The sequence below is a fragment of the Bos indicus x Bos taurus genome, chromosome 5 (genome assembly GCF_003369695.1).
Source record: "Bos indicus x Bos taurus breed Angus x Brahman F1 hybrid chromosome 5, Bos_hybrid_MaternalHap_v2.0, whole genome shotgun sequence".
NCBI classification, from domain to species: Eukaryota; Metazoa; Chordata; class Mammalia; order Artiodactyla; family Bovidae; genus Bos; species Bos indicus x Bos taurus.
The window spans coordinates 76,552,938-76,573,470 of NC_040080.1; the positions used below are offsets into that span (position 1 = coordinate 76,552,938).

Consider the following 20,533-nt stretch of genomic DNA (forward strand, 5'->3'; position numbering starts at 1 on the left):
CCATCTCACCCTCTGTCATCCCCTTCTCCTCCTGCCCCCAATCCCTCCCAGCATCAGAGGCTTTTCCAATGAGTCAACTCTTTGCATGAGGTGGCCAAAGTACTGGAGTTTCAGCTTTAGCATGATTCCTTCCAAAGAAATCCCAGGGCTGATCTCCTTCAGAATGGACTGGTTGGATCTCCTTGCAGTCCAAGGGACTCTCAAGAGTCTTCTCCAACACCACAGTTCAAAAGCATCAATTCTTCGGCAGCCAAAGATAGAGAAGCTCTATACAGTTAGCAAAAACAAGACGGGGAGCTGACTGTGGCTCAGATCATGAACTCATTATTGCCAAATTCAAACTGAAATTGAAGAAAGTGGAGAAAACCACTAGACCATTCAGGTATGACCTAAATCAAATCCCTTATGACTACACAGTGGAAGTGAGAGATAGATTTAAGGGACTAGATCTGATAGACAAAGTGCCTGATGAACTATGGACAGAGGTTCGTGACATTGTACAGGAGACAGGAATCAAGACCATACTCAAGAAAAAGAAATGCAAAAAAGCAAAATGGCTGTCTGGGGAGGCCTTACAAATAGTTGTGAAAAGAAGGGAGGTGAAAAGCAAAGCGGAAAAGGAACGATATACCCATTTTAATGCAGAGTTCCAAAGAATAGCAAGGAGAGAAGAAAGCCTTCCTCAGCGATCAATACAAAGAAACAGAGGAAAACAATAGAATAGGAAAGACTAGAGATCTCTTCAAGAAAATTAGAGATACCAAGGGAACATTTCATGCAAAGATGGGCTCCATAAAGGACAGAAATGGTATGGACCTAACAGAAGCAGAAGATATTAAGAAGAGGTGGCAAGAATAAACAGAAGAACTGTACAAAAAAGAGCTTCATGACCCAGATAATCATGATGGTGTGATCACTCACCTAGAGCCAGACATCCTGGAATGTGAAGTCATGTGGGTTTTAGGAAGCATCACTATGAACAAAGCTAGTGGAGGTAATGGAATTCCAGTTGAGCTATTTCAAATCCTGAAATATGATGCTGTGAAAGTGCTGCACTCAATATGCCAGCAAATTTGGAAAACTTAGCAGTGGTCATAGGACTGGAAAAGGTCAGTTTTCATTCCAATCCCAAACAAAGGCAATGTCAAAGAATGCTCAAACTACCATACAATTGCACTCATTTCATACGCTCAGTTCAGTTCAGTTCAGTTGCTCAGTCGTGTCCAACTCTTTGCGACCCCATTAATCACAGCACGCCAGGCCTCCCTGTCCATCACCAACTCCTGGAGTTCACTCAAACTCACATCATTCGAGTCGATGATGCCATCCAGCCATCTCATCCTCTGTCGTCCCCTTCTCTTCCTGCCCCCAATCCCAATCCCTCCCAGCATCAGGGTCTTTTCCAGTGAGTCAACTATTCGCATGAGGTGGTCAAAGTATTGGAGTTTCAGCTATAGTCCTTCCAATGAACACCCAGGACTGGTCTCCTTTAGGATGGACTGGTTGGATCTCCTTGAAGTCCAAGGGACTCTCAAGAGTCTTCTCCAGCGCCACAGTTCAAAAGCATCAATTCTTTGGCGCTCAGCTTTCTTCAAACTCCAACTCTCACATCCATACATGACTACTGGAAAAACCATAGCCTTGACTAGACGGACCTTTGTTGGCAAAGTAATATCTCTGCTTTTGAATATGCTACCTAAGTTGGTCATAACTTTCCTTCAAGGAGTAAGTGTCTTTTAATTTCATGGCTGCTGTCACCATCTGCAGTGATTTTGGAGCCCCCCAAAATAAAGCCTGACACTGTTTCCACTATTTCCCCATCTATTTGCCATGAAGTGATGGGACCAGATGCCATGATCTTAGTTTTCTGAATGTTGAGCTTTAAGCCAACTTTTTCACTCTCCTCTTTTACCTTCATCAAGAGGCTTTTTAGTTCCTCTTCACTCTGCCATAAGGGTGGTGTCATCTGCATATCTGAGGTTATTGATATTTCTCCCACGCTAGTCATGCTTAAAATTCTCCAAGCCAGACTTCAGCAGTATGTGAACCGTGAGCTTCCAGATGTTCAAGCTGGTTTTAGAAAAGGCAGAGGAACCAGAGATCAAATTGCTAACATCCGCTGGATCATTGAAAAAGCAAGAGAGTTCCAGAGAAACATCTATTTCTGCTTTATTGACTATGCCAAAGCCTTTGACTGTGTGGATCACAATAAACTGTGGAAAATTTTTTAAGAGATGGGAGTACCAGACCACCTGACCTGCCTCCTGAGAAATCTGTATGCAGGTCAGGAAGCAACAGTTAGAACTGGACATGGAACAACAGACTGGTTCCAAATAGGAAAATGAGTATGTCAAGGCTGTGTATTTCACCCTGCTTATTTAACTTATATGCAGAGTACATCATGAGAAATGCTGGGCTGGATGAAGCACAAGCTGGAATCAAGATTGCCGGGAGAAATATCAATAACCTCAGATATGCAGATGACACCACCCTTATGGCAGAAAGTGAAGAGGAACTAAAGAGCCTCTTGATGAAAGTGAAAGAGGAGAGTGAAAAAGTTGGCCTAAAGCTCAATATTCAGAAAACTAAGATCATGGCATCTGGTCCCATTACTTCATGGCAAATAGATGGGGAAATAGTGGAAACAGTGGCTGACTTTATTTTTGGGGGCTCCAAAATCACTGCAGATGGTGACTGCAGCCATTAAATTAAGACGCTTACTCCTCGGAAGGAAAGTTATGAGCAACCTAGATAGCATATTCAAAAGCAGAGATACTACTTTGCCAACAAAGGTCCGTCTAGTTAAGGCTATGGTTTTTCCAGCAGTCATGTATGGATGTGAGAGTTGGACTATAAAGAAAGCTGAGCCCTGAAGAATTGATGCTTTTGAAATTTGGTGCTGAAGAAGACTCTTGAGAGTCCGTCCCTTGGACTGCAAGGAGATCCAATCAGTCTGTCCTAAAGGAGATCAGTCCTGGGTGTTCTTTGGAAGGACTGATGTTGAACCTGAAACTCCAATACTTTGGCCACCTGACGTGAAGAGCTGACTCATTTGAAAAGACCCTGATGCTAGGAAAGATTGAGGGCAGGAGGAGAAGGGGACAACAGAGGATGAGATGGTTTGATGGATTCACCAACTCGATGGACTTGGGTTTGGGTTGACTCCAGGAGTTGGTGATGGACCGGGAGGTCTGGCGTGTTTCAGTTCATGGGGTTGCAAAGTCAGACACGACTGAGCAAGTGAACTGAATAGGCCTCATAAAGGATAGTTTATTCTGCTTGGGGTACAGTTGAGTTTGTATAATCACTCTCCCTATGTATACTTATTTTCAAGTTTATATTGTCAAAGTGAAGGGTATTGACTGGGTTTATATCACTTAACAAAATGCTGTTGAAGGTTGACCTTCCTTGTATCCAATCAAAACACACAGGGCTGATTTTGGCTCAGGCAACTACACAGGTCCAGTATTAATGGTCAACACAGCATGGTTGGTTTCTCTTACTTGTATAATGGCATGAGTCACAGCAACCTTGTGCAGAAAGACTACCTACCCTCACAAGAATATGGTGAGTATCATCAGCACCCCCAGGCTTTCAAACTGAATATTATCCTTTCAAAACTGTTGCTTCATGGGAACTGGGAACATTACTTCATTAGTAATACATGTGTTTCAAATGTATTTGAAAGCTTTTTAGATGTCCTGTTTTGAAGTGTCAGAATGATACAATGAGTAGTAGACTAGTATTCCAAAAATATATAGACTAGTATTCCAAAGACCTGGGTTGAAGACCAGCATATATTAGCTCTGTGACTTTACATAAATCTCATATTTCTAAGTCTCCTTTTCCTCGTTTGTGAAAACAGGTGAGGAGGTGAGATGAATTAATATTCTCCTCCAGCTCCCATATTTTATGACTCAAATTACTTTCAGAGCTTTCATAGTATTGTGAACATTCCCAGCTGTATAGCACATCTTCTCTTTGAATGTAGATTTGGTTTTTTGGAACAGGTAAAACTTATTAGAGCCAGGTCTTTTAATACTATGTATGACAAAGGTAGATGGTACTCTTTTTAAGGCTTGGAATTATTATGCTTGCCTTTATTTCTGTATATTCATTTGCAAATGGCAGAAAACACAATACAAGTTGGCTTAAGCAAAGAGAAAATTACTGGCTCATATGACTGAAAAGTTCAGGGTCTCCAGCTTCAGTCACAGCTTGACCTAGGAAGTGAAATAATGTCATCAGGACCCACTCTCGCTTTTCTCATCTCTCAGTTCTGCCTTTTCCCCATTAGTTCCATTCTCAGGCATGTTCTCCATTGGGTGGCAAGATCACTGCTGGTAGCCCCAGGCTTACATTTAATGGTCTCAGCAATTCTCAGAGAGAGATTCACTTTTCCCCAAAATTTCCCAAAACTCTCAGAATTGACTTTTTATTAGCCCTGCTTGAGTCATTTGCTTATCATGAGCTAATCACAGAGATCAAGAAGATTCTCTGACTGGTAAAGCCTGGGTCACATACTCACCCTGAAAGTAGGGGTGGGGAATTCAGTTTTACATGGGTCACTTGGACTGAACATGGTGGAAGGGTACTTTCCCAAATAAAATCATTGTGCTGATCTCAAATAGGTAGAATGATTCTGAACTTTTGAGAAGGAGGAGGAGAGAGGGAGGGTGAGAGAGAGAGAGAGGACATCTACTCGATTGTTGCATTTGACAAATCATTCTTTGAAATTCATCCTTTCCCATTTTTACTGCAGTATAGGCACTTACTATCTCATAATGCTGCTGCTAAGTCACTTGAGTCGTGTCCGACTCTGTGTGACCCCATAGACAGCAGCCCACCAGGCTCCCCCGTCCCTGGGATTCTCCAGGCAAGAATACTGGAGTGGGTTGCCATTTTATTCTCCATAGTTTCTATCTATTTTCCTTGCCTCTCATCACCTCCCCCACCCCCACCAAGTACATTCCAGGCATTGCCACCACATTACTCTTCCTAAAGCAGTGGTTTGATCATTTCACTCTCCAGCTCAACATCTTTCAGAAATTCTCTTCTGATTACTGAACCAAATTCTATATTCCTCAGTCTGGCATTTAAGATCTTCGACAACTGGATTCTACATATTTCCAGGTTTATCTATCTACCTGCACCTGTCCTAGGTACAGTGTTCATCACATCACGTTTTCCTTACAATGCCTTTGCTCTATTTATATGTTCCCTCAACACCATTTCTCTCATCCTAAGTCTGATACGGAATGATGAACCAGATATTGCTAATTGTCTCCAATATCTGTTCCCTGTTTTTTTTTTTTTTTTTTATTACTAGAACCACTGATTTCTAGCTGGGCACATGCCCATTCAATAGAAACTGTATGTTTCAACATCACTTATAGTTGAGTGCTGACCAGTAAGGTGTAAGTACAGTGATGTACACAACTTCTGCAAGTGTTTTTAAGTAGAGGGGTGTTCTTTTTAGCCTCTGTTGCTTTTCCGCTGCTTGGAATAAGGAGGTGATGGGTGGAGCTTGAGCAGCCTACTTGATGGTAGAAGCTGAAGCTTCAGGATAGTGAAGCCATGTGATAGAAGAAGCCTGTGTCCATGTTGATCAGAGAGCCACCATATCAACTCTGCACTGTGCAAATCTACATGAGAGGAATACATTTTAAGTTTGTTATTTTGAATTTTTTCTCTTTATTTATTCTTTTTTTAATTTACTAGTTTTTAACTGCAACAGAAAGTAGTCTATCATTTCCTTGTCTAGCAAAATATTTACTTGTGGGCCAGTACTTGTATCACATAAAAATTTGCTTTCACAACTCATGTATAAAACAGTTGTCTCAAATGTATCTCTCATGCAATCAGTTATGGACAACTGTGTATCTTACATCCTTTTTCTGATGTTGGAATAGGCAACTGAAAAAATCAGAGAGCTGAGAGAAAGGGCTGATAAAAGTCTAAAAGGACTTAGACTCTAAACTGTATGATCCCCTACAAAAGAGTCATTTTAACATGTTACCTACTTATAAGGAAATGTTTTGAGAATTGGCTTTGGGTCCAGTTTACTTCTCAGTTACATAAATTGCCATCCACTAAACAAATATTTATTTATTGCTTCTCTATACCAGGTACATAAATAATCTGCAGTAAGAGGGAAGAGAAAGAGAGATAAGGCACAATGAGGGGACCTCCTAGCTTCTCCACAACATTTCAGTCCCAGTTTTCAGACTATTCCCAAGCCTTCTTTCATCCCTACCCATGGACTCAGAGAGCAATCTTTATATCCTTAAAGTAATTCCTCCCATTCTGCTTATACTTTGAATGGATTTATGTTATTGGCCACCAGAAAAATTTCTTAAATAACACATTTTCATGGAAAGACTACTTTCTGTTGCAGTTATTTATTTCACTTAGTTATTATTGACATATTTGTTTTCTTCACTATGTTTGAGTCCTTGGATGATGGAGATTGTGTGTAATGGTTTCTCTCTTCCCAAGTCTAGTAGTAGGTACACAGATTGAACACAATAAACATTTGATAAATGAATTACATGGTGTAAGGGAGAGTAGTGGAGTCAGGGAGAACAGACCTCCCTCATGAGGGAGATCATGTCTACTCCTAGTAAATAAGAGATGGGGTAGATTTAAGAATTGTTTCTGAATTAGAATAGGTAAGACTTGATAAATTGGAGATGGAGTACAAAAGAGTAAATAATGACTTTCGAGGTTTGTTTTTATTATAGGTGGATGATAACAGTAATAATGTTATTAATAGATAATATTCATTACACACTTGTCTAGCTCAATTGGTAAAGAATCCGCCTGCAATGCAGGAGACCCTGGTTCAATCCCTGGGTCGGGAAGATCCCCTGGAGAAGAAAATGGCAACCCACTCCAGTATTCTTGCCTGGAAAAATCCCATGGACAGAGGAGCCTGGCAGGCTACATTCCATGGAGTCTCAAGAGTCTGACACGACTTAGCTACTTAGACAAGTACACAATATTAGGCACTGTGTCATGAAGTACACTAAGTATTTTACATATATTAAGACATTTAATTTCTTAACGACTTATTGAGGTGGGTAGTCTGATTATCCCCATTTACTGGGGTTATTAGAGATCAATTAGCTCAAGGTCACTGACAACAGCTAGAAGATGCCAACCTCAAAGCTGATTCCTCAATCCTGATTCCTATAGCTATACCCATAACCTACTCTTCTTTTATGCCGCTAATCAATACACAGAATGGGGGTCCTACTCAATATACATATTGCATAAACTGCCTGTATCTCTTTGACTAAACATAGAGACGTATATTTGATGTGACGGCTTCTTTTTGATCAGATTTTCGGAAACATGGTTTGTAGTTTCATGTTTCCTCTCTGGAGGACCTAAAGTGGGGTGGAAGTTTGATAAAAGTTGACACGAAGGATGAGAGAAGGTAGGTACAGACACGACATTCTCGAATGCTCTAACAGTTGCTGGAATGCTAGGATCTAGGTTCTATCAGACTCCCCTTCCTTCCACCCATGCCCCCAGAGACTCACGCACGCCCACACACAAACACACTGACACACGTTGTAAGGTACATATGCGTGCCGAGTCTCAGGTTGGATACAGTGGTCCCCAACTCACATCGAAGGTTCATCTTCCGACTCCTGGAGAGCCCAACAAATTCGACGTGAACCGGCGACCATCTGTTAAGCCCAGGGCAACAAGGCTCAGCGCCAGTTCGCCCTGGTTCCCAAGGAAACCACCCGCGAAGACACCTGGGGCCCGCGCCCAACACCTGCGAAAGCCCCGCCTGGCGCCAGGGGGCGCGGGAGCGCGTCGGCCCCTCAGGCCCCACGCCCGCCCCGCCCCCTCCCCGCCCCGCCCCCTCCCCGCCCCTAACCCCGCCTTCCCTCCGCGGGGCCGTAGGGCTCCAGGCTCCGGTCCCGGCTCCCGGCGCAGGCGCAGTCCCGCGCTCCCTCGGCGGCTCCTCCAGCCGTGCATTCACCGCGTTAGAGTGTAGCGGCGTCGGCCAGCCGTCCTCCTCCGCCTCAGAGTGCTTCGGCGTTCGCTGTGTGCGGCTCTGCGAGCGCCCCTGAGCACGGGCCGCGGCGGTGGTAGGTTAGTCAGGTGAGCGCGGCGGCGGGAGGGAGAGGCCCAGGACGAGGAACACCGCCCCCCTCCGTGGCCGCGCGCCCGCCTCCCGCGAGCTGGCCTGGAGGGGCGGCCGCGGCAGGTGCAGGTGAGGGCGCGGCGCGCCGGGACCCGGTCCGGCTGTCCTGGCTCCGGCGAGCGCGCTCCTCTGGGCTCGCGGACGCGGGCGGTGGCGGAGGCTTGGCCCCTTGGGGGCATGTAGGCGCCCCTTGGGGCCGCTGGTGGGCGTCGGGCGGCGGCGGCTCCTCCCCCGTCCCTCGGGCGCGTTACTCATTAACTGCGCTGTCCTGAGCGCCCGAGGCGTGGAGCCAGACCCAGGTTACCTGTCGGTGGGGCGCGCGCGGCCGGAGCTGAGGGCCCGGCTTGCGGAGCGGGTTGTAAAGAGACTTCGCCAACAAGTCTGGAGGCCGGCGCCGCGCGGGAGCTGGACCCGGCGAGGCAGTAGGCATGGACCGAGGGTCTTAGGAGACGGCGAGCCGGGCGCGGCCCCAAGGCGTAGAGGTCACCCTTGGGAGGTTTCGGCGAAACCTGGTGGGCAAGAACCGGCGCCTTAGGAGATAGCTCAGTTCAGCCTGACTTTTGTTTCGGGGAGTTGAGGCGAGCTGTTCAGACATAATTGTAATTACACTACCCTTCCAGCGTGGATAGCTCGTTCTGATCGCCCAGGGAAAAGAGAGTTTAATGGACTCGGGAAGTGATGGTGTTAGATGAAATCTGCAGCACGTGAAGAGTTGCCAGTTATGGGATTTAAAAAAGAAAAAAAAGTCTGTAATGGCTAATGGGTAAAGTCTTGAAAATTAAGAGCGCTCAGGTAATGATGATTCCAAAGATGCAGTTTAGTTTCGCGGAAATGTAGCAAATTCCGAGGCTACCTGTTTCCCACTTCTGTTTACCCCTCCAGCTTCATTTCAGGGTCGGGGAAGAGACTTCCTTGTAAGCTTTTGCCGTGAAATGATTACATAATTGCAGCAGAGGCCAGTAAGAGGATTAGAACAAAACTGTTGTATTGTAAATCTGTTGCAAGACCCGGTTTCTGTTCATTATCCTTATTTTGTTGTTCATGCCATTTTAAGGGGAAAAAATGGTGAATGACATATGAAGGAGAAAGGAGGCAGAGTGGAGAAAACATTAAGAATAGATTTGTAACCAGTCAGAGTAAATATTTGATACTGTTAAAAGATTTCACCACTTTGATGCGGCCTTGTGTTGCCGCTTGCTGTTTTATTTACTAGTGTGGTGCGTTTTGATAGGACTTTTCATGTTTAGACAGATACGTACCCCAAGTATGGTTTGTATGATAGAATCCTATCCTTGTGGAATATGTAGAAATAAACTTAGCGGTTATATAATGTTACTACAATAGTATATTTCTTACTATTGCGGGGGGAGCTTTTCTGTCTTTTTGTTTTTGTTTTTCTATATCCACTATTTCGAGAACCAAAGGGCATACATAGACTGCAACTCTTCTGGTATATTTGGCAAAGAACTCATCGGTGGTATTGAATACTGCTAACTTTTCACCAGGATGAATATTTGATGTTCAGCTGCTTTGCGAATTTTCTGATAATTAGATCCAGTTGTAGGTTTTGAATTGGTGTAGTTAATGCTTTTTTAAATATTATTTTCCTCTAATTTTCACTGAACCCTCAACTTCTTCAGCACACATGGACACACTGTGTGTGGGTATGTGTCTGTGTGTGTGTGTGTCTGTGTGTGTGTGTGTTGACTGTCTTCAGTGCAGCCTGTTGAACTTCCCTGACCTGGGATGAACCCGTGCCCCCTGCTGTGGAAGTGTGGAATTGTAACCACTGGACCACCAGAGAAGTCCACTGCAAATAGTTTTTAAGATGGAAAGATTCTTAGAAATCTGCTCATCATCTTGGTTTTTAATATGGCAAAACAAGAACGTGCAGGTTACAGTAGTTTTACACGTATTATTGTAATTAGTATACCCTCCCCCCTCCCTTTCTGAGCAGGACTCATTGAACCAATTTTTATAAAAAATTATCTTTTTTAAGTTTTAGCTCGGTCGGTTAAATCATGTGTATGACCTTGAGGAAATCATTTAACCTCTGAGCTTATTTTCTCCGTTTGTAAATGGGGGTAGTGTTAGATTGAACAGTTTGGGGTTTGCCAGTATTCAGCTGTTTTCAATATGGCTCAGTCTAATATGAGCTTCATAATGGTGGGATGAGAATTAGGTGAGATGCTCCATGTAGGGCGTGGAGGAGGGGAACAGAGCTCAACAGTGTGACATGCACTGTGCTTGTTACTTCAAGTACCTTGACTCTCTAGTCCTTGGGGCATTCCTGGCGTATAGGTGGTGGTATTGCATTTTATAGATCATGAAATCGAGGGTCAGAGAGGTGAATAACTTGCCTCTAGTTACTTAGTTGTCTGTAGTCCTATAGCTGACTAATGGCAGAGCCAGGATTAAACACTGAGTGTGACTGCCCAAATGGAAATCCTACCAGCCTTGCTCTTTCCACTCCTGAACTGCACCTTCTGTAAAAAGAGCTTTGTGACTAAGAAGACTGGTTAAAAAATAAACAGGTTTTCTGATGATGTGATGCGAGCACTGCTGCTACTACTACAGAGTCTAGCCCTTAGGGGGTATCAGGTTCCGGTCTGAGCATTATGCCAACTCATTTACTCTCACATTGACCTAGGAGTTAGGTAATACTTTATCCATTTAATAGTTGAGAAGATTGAGGCACTGAGAGGTTATGGAGCTTGCTCAAGGTCACAAAAGCTAATTAATGAGGGGACTAGATTAGGAGTTGGGCAGTTTTTCTTTGATGTCCATGCTCTTAACCACTCTACTTCTTCCTGTGTGCATTATAATGCTGAAGAATTGGTTTTAATTTAGCTTTCATGAGATACTTAATATTGGTGTAATAAGTAATTCTTAGTGTATCACCAGAGATTTTTAAATTAGACATTTCATTGAGTGTCTACTTCGCAAGTCACAGTGGGGATTAAAGGAAAGACTGTAAGAAGTCTGGAAGGTAGACCATGTAATCATTGCCATATCTTTTTGTAAGTTTATCAAAATTTAGAAGGTACCTTCACATACATATGGTGTTGTAATTTTAATGAGTGTCAGGTAAGACAAAGTGCTTAAGTAGTTGGAGAGTAGGGAAGAAAGAAGGAGTAGTTGGTAGTGATATTTGTGTGTTGAGGGAAAGCTTTGAGGGTAATCTGAGGGAGTACACCCTTTCACACCAAACCTTTGCCCTGTAGAGTGCGAGTCAAGATGTAGTTCAATGAAGGGTGGTAAATTGGTTACTAAATTACTTAAATACATCTGATATCCTAAAAAGAAAATGTCTGAAGAAATTTAAAGACTCCTTTCTAGCTCTCCCTGATAGCTCAGTTGGTAAAGAATCTGCCTGCAATGCAGCAGACTTTGGTTTGATCCCTGGGTTGGGAAGATGCCCTGGCGAAGGGAAAGGCTGCCCATTCCAGGATTCTGGCCTGGAGAATTCCATGGACTGTATGGTCCATGGGGTCGCAAAGAATTGGACATGACTGAGTGACTTTCACTTCACTTGAAAATGAAAGTGAAGTTGCTCAGTTGTGTCCGACTGTCCAACTCTTTGCGACCCCGTGGTCGGCACTGTCCATGGCATTCTCCAGGCAAGAATACTGGAGTGGGTTGCCAGTTCCTTCTCCAGGGGATCTTCCTGACCCAAGGATCGAACCCAGGTCTCCCGCATTGCAGGCAGATGCTTTACCCTCTGAGCCACCAGGGAATCCCTTCACTTAGCTTTCACTTCACTTAGCTATTAATAGTTACTCTTTTTCTGTCCTACTGTCCTTACCTTTGCCACATAGTCCTTATGTATTTTTTTTTTTATATTTCCAGAGCACAGAGCACATGCCTCTATTTTGGTATCATTTAAATATTTACATCGTATTTGTAAATGTTTGTTGACAGTAAGGTCTCTTCTAGTGAACACATGCTTTGAGGGCAGGCCTTTAATGCATCTTACCCCAACATATAGCTTTAGTATTGGGCCTGGAACCTAGTAGGTACTGTGCTGTTTGGTGATGGATGGTTAGCGAAAAGGATGTTAAAATGAGTTGAAACTGTTCTAGCAGTAGAAATGGAAGTGAGTGTTCAGAGTAGGGATTGAAGGGCCTAAGGGAAGGAGAGGTTACTTACAAGAGGTAGCATTAATTTGCCATCTCTGTGTTTCCCTTCTGCTTTCCCTTTCAACTTAGAGCTAAATGAGGTAGTTTCATAAACTTCAGTTGTATATAGAAAAAAGTGAAAAAGTAATCTTGATTTATCTTAGGATATCAGCAACACAAAATTAAATAGTTTTAACCATAAGCGAAGATTACTTAGAGGAAGAAGAATGGAAATTATTGAAATAGTTCAAGTGTGAGAAGTTTGTTGCTTATAATTGACAACTGTTGTAAGTATAAGCATAATGGAATTTGGGTAAACTCTACATAATAAAGTTTATGACTTGACAATCTAGTGGAAGGAAACTCCATGCAAGAATGTGAGAGTAGCTTTGACGCATACAGAAGCATACTGATGATAGCCTGCATGTGTGTGCGCTCAGTCGTGTCCAACTCTTTCAACCCCATGGAATGTAGCCTTCCAGGCTCCTCTGTCTGTGGGATTTTCCAGGCAAGAGTACTGGAGTGGATTGCCATTTCCTCCTCCAAGGGATCTTCCCAACCCAGGGATTGAACCCATGTCTCCTGCATTGGCAGGCAGATTCTTTACCACTGAGCCACCTGGGAAGCCCCTTAGAGCCATTTAAGTAAGTGAATTGTCATTTGATGTGTCCAGATAATAGTTTTGAGTATTTGTTTGTGGGCATCTGATTGACAGATCAAGATGAAGTATAAAAGAACAACTAAAGTAGATTTGAAGAACAGTACGTAAATGTGGATTAATTAATTTCTTGTTGGGAAGAGAGTTAATTTGAACTCTGTACCTCAGAAAGACTTGTTTTTCCCTTCCTTTTTCTTTATCAAGGATAACTAAGGTTCCCTTCTGGTTTGTAAGGCAAACCCCTTTGTAGGCTCTTATTATTTACCCCCTCATTTATTCTTTTTTAAGTCTTTATAGATATCATTCATCTGTGTTGTGCTTTACCGTCTTCAGGACATTTTTACATTGACAGATAAGCCCCTTGATTTTCTTAAATATAGGCAGGGGCGATAATACCACCACCATTATAGCTGTTGAAACTGAAGCTCAGAGAAATTAAGTGACATACCCTAGTTAACACAGCCAGTTAATAACAGAATCTGAATTAGAAATGTTTTCTGAAGCTTGTTTGATCAAATGCTCAGTTTTCCCCAAACTTTAAAAACAGTTTCTCCAATCTTGCTATGGTACTTATTGTTTTATCTCCAATTTTTAAAGGTGGCCTGGAATCACTGTCTCTGCTCTTCACTGCTCTGCTATTTATTACTTCCCTAAATAATCTTATTGCTTATTTATCCAATCAACATATACTTCAGTGCCTATTGAATATTTAATTGACCTGTATTCTTACATATATAAAATAAAGAGGCTTCCACTTTTAAGAGAAGAAAACTTGGAAAACAATTGTTTTTTTATATTTTTGTTCCAAGAATTTGTAATACAGTGTCTGCCAATGCAGGAGACACGGGTTTGATCCTTGGCTCAGGAAGATCCCCTGGCGAAGAAATGGCAACCCACTCCAGTATTCTTGCCTGGAAAATTCCATGGACGGAGGAGCCTCGTAGGCTACAGTCCATGGGGTCGCTAAGAGCCGGACAGGACTGAGCGACTTCACTTTCCCTTTTCACTTTCATGCATTGGAGAAGGAAATAGCAACCCTCTCCAGTATTCTTGCCTGGAGAATTCCAGGGATGGTGGAACCTGGTGGGCTGCCGTCTATGGGGTTGCACAGAGTTGGACACGACTGAAGCAACTTAGCAGTAGCAGCAGCAAGTTCTGAGAATTTCTGAAAACCTTTAAGAATCTGCAATAATGAACATTTTGCAATATGTCAGATTGTACATTTAATCCTGTGGTATTAGTAAATGGAAATTAATTTGTGGTCTATTTTAATGAGTGGGAAGATTGTGTAGCTTGATTGACCATCTGACTAATTTTTCCTTTGAGTTAGTAATTAATTTCACACTTATAAACATAGACTGCTTCCTAAAATGTAAATGTGAATTGTTTTTTGTTACAACCAAATATTAGTTTGGAAAATCAGCTTTATAATTTTAGGGAAAGTTAATGAGAAAATTATTTTTTATACACCTCTTTGTTTTTTCTTCCTTTATATAGTATTTGAATAAATCTTAAAATTTTCTAATTATGGAGAATTTAAAACAAAATACATAGATGCAAATATAGGACGAACTTCAAATTTCCCATCATTTAGCCCATCAACTACTGTCAAGCCTGCCCCATCTACTCCCTGTACTAGTCCCTCTCCTGCATTATTTTGAGCAAATTCCAGGCATTGTATAATTTTATCTGTAAATATATCATTCAGATCAGATCAGATCAGTCGCTCAGTCGTGTCCGACTCTGCGACCCCATGAATCGCAGCACGCCAGGCCTCCCTGTCCATCACCAACTCCCGGAGTTCACTCAGACTCACGTTCATCGAGTCAGTGATGCCATCCAGCCATCTCATCCTCTGTCGTCCCCTTCTCCTCTTGCCCCCAATTCCTCCCAGCATCAGAGTCTTTTCCAATGAGTCAACTCTTCGAATGAGGTGGCCAAAGTACTGGAGTTTCAGCTTCAGCATCATTCCTTCCAAAGAAATCCCAGGGCTGATCTCCTTCAGAATGGACTGGTTGGATCTCCTTGCAGTCCAAGGGACTCTCAAGAGTCTTCTCCAACACCACAGTTAAAAAGCATCAGTTCTTCGGCGCTCAGCCTTCTTCACAGTCCAACTCTCACATCCATACATGACCACAGGAAAAACCATAGCCTTGACTAGACGAACCTTTGTTGGCAAAGTAATGTCTCTGCTTTTCAATATGTTATCTAGGTTGGTCATAACTTTCCTTCCAAGGAGTAAGCATTTTTTAACTTCATGGCTGCAGTCACCATCTGCAGTGATTTTGGAGCCCAGAAAAATAAAGTCTGACACTGTTTCCACTGTTTCCCCATCTATTTTCCATGAAGTGATGGGACCGGATGCCATGATCTTCGTTTTCTGAATATTGAGCTTTAAGCCAACTTTTTCACTCTCCACTTTCACCTTTATCAAGAGGCTTTTTAGTTCCTCTTCAGTTTCTGCCATAAGGGTGGTGTCATCTGCATATCTGAGGTTATTGATATTTCTCCCGGCAATCTTGATTCCAGCTTGTGCTTCTTCCAGCCCAGCGTTTCTCATAATGTACTCTGCATATAAGTTAAATAAACAGGGTGACAATATACAGCCTTGACGAACTCCTTTTCCTATTTGGAACCAGTCTGTTGTTCCATGTCCAGTTCTAACTGTTGCCTCCTGACCTGCATACAAATTTCTCAAGAGGCAGGTCAGGTGGTCTGGTATTCCGATCTCTTTTCAGAATTTTCCACAGTTTATTGTTATCCACACAGTTTCTAAAAGGTAAAGGCAGTTAGCTATAATACTGTTTCACACTTAAAAAAATTAACATTAAAATTTTTTTTAGGTAAGGATTACTAATTACAAACATCCACACTTTTTGATTATATCATAAGGCCATTATATTAAAATCAGGTTTCTGTTGATTTTATTTATATGCTATCCCTACCCTCCCACAACAAACTATAAGGGGCTGAATAAGTACTTATTTTAAATCCAAGCATAGCAGCAAAATAAGTAAGGAAATGATGAGAGCAAAGAGAATGTAGGGGAAAATAGAAAGGATGGCAGAGTAACAGCAAATGCTCATTTCAATAGCAGTGCATTAGAGAAACTTTAGTTTTTTCTTTCTGAAAGTAAAACAGTCATTCATAGATTAAGTAGGATTCTTCTGTTTGCATTGTTCTCTTCTTAAAATTGGCTGGGTAGATTGCCTTAGAGATCCTCTGTCTTCATCTAACCTTTGTCTTGAGTCTTACCCCTAACCTTTTAAGATGTAGTGGAGTCAGACGCAGGTGCTGAAGTCAGACACACCAGGCTTTGAATCTTCCCTCTGTTACTGACTGTTTCACCTTAACAAAATTAATTAACCTCTGTGATCCTCAGTTTCTGAATCCATAAAATAGAGGTAAGAACCATTTCAAAGGGATGCCAAGAGCAATAACTAGAATAATGTATATATGTATATGTCACAATAAACAATGTAATAATGTAATGCATATGTGTGTATACGTAGAAATATAATTGAAGCTATTCTGAATGTTTTCATATATAGATATTAAATATATATGCCTTCATCCCCTCATTTGCAATGTGTGACCTTCATACTCTCTTGCCTAGTCTGTTGTAGTAGCCTCTTAACTAATTGCCTTTAGTCTCTTGTCTCTAGTTAAAGTCCTTGGGAGTCATTTTTCTAATGACATCACAATTCATCTGTACTTTCTAAAATGTAGATCTGAGCACCTCTTCAGGATGAAACTCCAAGTAACATTTTCCATGTTAAGTGAAGCTTTTAATTATCTGTCTCATATCTGCTTCTCCAGCTTGATATTCTGTTCTTTTTTTTTTTTTTCTGGTTTCATTAGTGCCAAACCCTTATTCCTTGACTATGCTATATTATTTCCTTGCTTAGCTCATCTACAGACTCTTATTCAGCATTTAAAAATCTAACTTATATTTTTACTTCTCCTTGAAACATTGTCTTCCTCCTCCTCTCTCTTTAGGATTATCATTTAGTGGCCCATAATAGGCTATGCATCTTCTTTTTAGCCCATTTTCATATCTGTATTCTTAGAACTTAGTACCAGGATTTTCCCTGAGGAGTCGAAGCTGACAATCATCCTTCCATTCAACTGGAATAAAAATAATTGATAAAATGATCAATTATACTTAAACTAAAATAATATAGGTATAAAATACATTTAATAACTATAAACCATTAAGATTTTTCTAGGCATTCATTGAGTTGATACATGGGAAATTCTTAGTTAACTGACACATAGTTAACTTTCAGTAAGTATTGGCTGCTGTTTTTGCTGTGATAATGCTGACTTCTGGAAAGAAGAAATAAGATATAATAAATACTGTGAATCAGAAGCAAATTGTTTTGATCAACTTTTTAAATTGGAGATCAGCTTTATTACTTAAAACTGAGTGATAATAAGGCCACTCAAGCTGTTAGTAATTCACCCATAAAAATTGAATGCTATCATCCTTTTTACTCATTTGTAGTGATCTCTGACAAGTTTAGTTTATGAATTGGGATAACTGCACTTGAAATTGAGTTATTGAGTTAACTTACTACTCACTTTCATGCATTGGAGAAGGAAATGGCAACCCACTCCAGTGTTCTTGCCTGGAGAATCCCAGGGATGGGGGAGCCTGGTGGGCTGCCGTCTATGGGGTCACACAGAGTCGGACATGACTGAAGCGACTTAGCAGTAATGCTGAGAGTAGGGCTTCCTAGGTGGCACTGGTGGTCAAGAATCCAACCCGCCAATGTGGGGAGTCATGGGTTTGATCCCTGGGTTGAGAAGATCCCCTGGAGAAAGAAATGGAGCCTGGTGGGCTACCGTCACTCGGGGTTGCAGAGTCAGACTCGACTGAACAACTGAACACACACACACAATACAGAGAGTACTACTGCTTAAAAATAGCAGTTTATTTTATTCGTATGAGAACTTTGAATGCAAAACAAATCTTAATGCTTCCATTTGAAAGAGCAAAAGATTTTTAGATCATTGTGATTGGCAGCTCATTACCAGCTAAGTTACACATTTTATGGAAATTTCACATGCTTGAAAAAGGGACTACATTTAATCTTCAAATAATTTCCTTTTCAGGAGTGGCTGGAATTTAAACAGTGTTTTAATGTATCCCCCAGAATGAAAACATTGTACATAAAGGCAGTGCTCTGAGGTACTTTACTAAATGCTACTTGCATTTCTCTCTTAATTCTCAACCTGTGAGGAAGCAAACCAAGCTAGGTTTCCAGATGAGAGAAGATAGGCACACATTGGCCCAGTAATTTGATAGAAAAGGAAAAGTGTTAGTCGCTCAGTCGTGCCTGACTCTTTGGGAACCCATGAACTGTAGCCCATCAGGCTCCTCTGTCTATGGGATTTTATAGGCAAGGATACTGTAGTGGTTTGGCATTTCTTTCTCCAGGGGATCTTCCTGATCTAGGGATCGGACCTGGGTTTCCTGCACAGGATACAGGTTCTTTACTGACTGAACTACCAGGGTTCAAACCTGCCTCTCTTTGAGGTTTGGATCTTATGTTCCTAGTCTGTGCTCCAGTTTATGGAACATTTTCCACAAATGCTTTACTTTTACACCTTAGACATGCCTGAAAAGTCCTTCCAAGGGCTCTTTATCTTTCTCATTATTTCCTATTTCTTTGGGTTTACTTTTTTCTGGGAGTCTTTTCCTTCTGATTTATTTGGCCTTCTTGTGTGGTCTCTTAGTAGCCTTTGCTTATTCTTTGGCGTTTATCACACTGTGTCATTGCCTCTAATTGTCATTGTCTCCTACTATATTGATACTATTTGGGAGCAGAGATGATTTACCATCTTCTTTCTCCAGAGCCTGGCACATAGTAGACTCTCTGTGAAAACTCATTGAAAGAACAGTTGAATGTTTATAGGAAAAATAGAGTGGGTGTTGCAGGGATGTGAAGTGAACTGGCTCAGTTGTGTATGACTCTTTGCGACCCCATGGACTGTAGCCTACCAGGCTCCTCCGTCCATGGAATTTTCCAGGCAAGAATACTGGAGTGGGCTGCATTTCCTTCTCCAGGGGATCATCCCAACCCAGGGACTGAACCCGGGTCTCCGGCATTGCAGGCAGACACTTTACCGTCTGAGCCACCTAATGGATTTTAATTCAACTTAAGGAGAAACATTTTTACATGAACCGTCTAACAGTGGAAAAGGAAAGCAATTCTAGTGGTGATAAGTGTGGTGTGGTTAAGAGCTAGGACTCTGAAGTCCCAAAAGCCAGAGATTTTAATCCTGGTTGCCCTGAGCTGCAGCTTCCTCAGCTATACATGTACTGGCACTATACCTGCTATTAAGTAAATGCTCAGTAAATAGATGGCATCACCGACTTGATGAACATGAGTTTGAGCACCCTCTGGGAGTTGGTGAAGGACAGGGAAGCCTGGGGTGCTGCAGCCCATGGGGTCGCAAAAAGTCGGACGTGACTGAGCAACTGAACTGAACTGAAGGGAGAAACAGCTCTGAAATCCTGTGAAATTGGTACTGGTAGTTGGATGACTTAGCTCCCCATACCATCCTTCTCCCCTGGATTATTTTGAAGCAAATCTAAGGAATTTTATTTCTTCTGTTTTTCTGTAGTATCCCTAAAGGATAAGTTTTTTTCACATAACCATCATACCATTATTATCTCTAAAAACTGACAATAATTCATAATAATATCAGTAATATCCAGTGTTCAGGTTCCATTGATTTTTTTTTCATAATGTTTTTATAGTTGGTTAATTCAGATAATTCAAACAAGGTCCCCATATTATATCTCTTTATGTCTTAAGTCTCTTTATAAATTCCCACCCCCCCATTTTTATTTATGGAAAAAACCAGGTGATTTATCCAGTAGAGTTTCCCAAAGTCTGGGTTTTGCTGTTTTTGTCCTTATGGTGCTATTATTAATATGTTGTTTTACCCTCTGTTGGGCTTCCCAGGTGGCGCAGTGGTAAAGGTGTGCCAATGCAGGAGACACGGGAGACTCAGGTTTGATCCCTGTCTTGGGAAGATCCCTGGCGTAGGAAATGGCAGCCCACTCCAGTACTCTTGTCTGGAAAATTCCATGGACAGAAGAGCCTGGTGGACTGCAGTCCCTGGCATTGCAGAGAGTCGGACATGACTGAGCCCGCACACACTGTGCTCTGTATTTCCTACAAACTGATAATCACCTAGAGAGTTAATTGAATTGAGGTCATTTTCTTTTTATTAGGGGAGGGGGTCAAGAATACTTCATGAATGGTGGTAGTGTTCTTCTCTTTTTTACCACATAATTCTCATAACTTATGATTTTCTCCCTTTTTGTGATATTAAGTCATCAGTGAGTTCAAGTACTGTCATTTTGATCCATTAATTATAAAGTCCCCCAGATTTTACCTTAGGGCTTTAATAGTTGTTGATAATTGTTGTCTAGACTCATTGTTTCATTAAGAATACAAAGTTATTAAGTGGGACTTTTTGAAAAGAAGAACTTTTCCTCATAAACTCTTAGTTCTCTGATATATTGGAAAGTCAGGATAAATACTGGATTCTTTATTTTACCAGTTTTCAAAATAG

General features: G+C 41.8%; 1 protein-coding gene across 5 annotated transcripts in view; it reads left to right on the forward strand.

The window, feature by feature from the left end:
- Positions 1-7,928: 7,928 nt before the first annotated feature.
- RAB3IP (RAB3A interacting protein) overlaps positions 7,929-20,533 on the forward strand; it is a 56,684-nt gene continuing 44,079 nt past the window's right edge. Inside the window, exon 1 of one of the 5 annotated variants that reach the window (XM_027542540.1) lies at positions 7,929-8,121. The gene's annotated coding sequence lies outside the window, so the exon portion shown is untranslated. Of the gene's footprint in view, positions 8,122-8,547; positions 8,677-20,533 lie in introns of those variants that run through there. The other 4 variants (XM_027542539.1, XM_027542535.1, XM_027542536.1 and 1 more) reach the window with 4 other exon arrangements.